Below are 416 nucleotides of genomic sequence, written 5' to 3'. Positions count from 1 at the left end.
TAACAGCGGCGGGGGCTGAAGCCCTCTGGGGAGGAGAGGACACGACTTTTCCTCCCCCACACACGTTGCCCTGCTGGGTTTAGAACCAAACTCCCCCTTGTCCAACTCGGGCTGGGGGTCCAACCCCAGGTACACCGGCCCAGAAGCCCAAATCTCCTGGGGGGAGAGAAGGAGGGGAGGATCCGGACCCTCTTCCGCCACCCCAAGCGCCTACGGGCCGCTCAGCTGCTGCACCTAAGGAGGAAGCGAAACCGAGGGAACCGCAGCATTAGTGTATCTCGTCTGTATTTTAATAATGGTACTAAATCCTGGCCAACTTCCCCCGCCTGCCCTCCGCCTCGCTCTTCCCAGGGTCTCTGCCCATGCGGCGCCCGGAGGTGCGGGGATGATTTACCCCGGGGCGATGTCGGGGGCGG

At 63.0% G+C, this 416-nt stretch overlaps 1 protein-coding gene across 1 annotated transcript in view; it reads left to right on the top strand.

Moving 5' to 3' along the window:
• GATA3 (GATA binding protein 3) overlaps positions 1–416 on the top strand; it is a gene marked incomplete at its 5' end in the record, with an annotated part of 16,480 nt that overhangs the window by 1,035 nt on the left and 15,029 nt on the right.

This window comes from Buceros rhinoceros, unplaced genomic scaffold, assembly GCF_000710305.1.
Source record: "Buceros rhinoceros silvestris isolate BGI_N320 unplaced genomic scaffold, ASM71030v1 scaffold18390, whole genome shotgun sequence".
In the NCBI taxonomy this organism is placed as follows: domain Eukaryota; kingdom Metazoa; phylum Chordata; class Aves; order Bucerotiformes; family Bucerotidae; genus Buceros; species Buceros rhinoceros.
The sequence above is the reverse complement of the archived record's forward strand: the minus strand, read 5'-3'. Positions and strand labels throughout refer to the sequence as shown.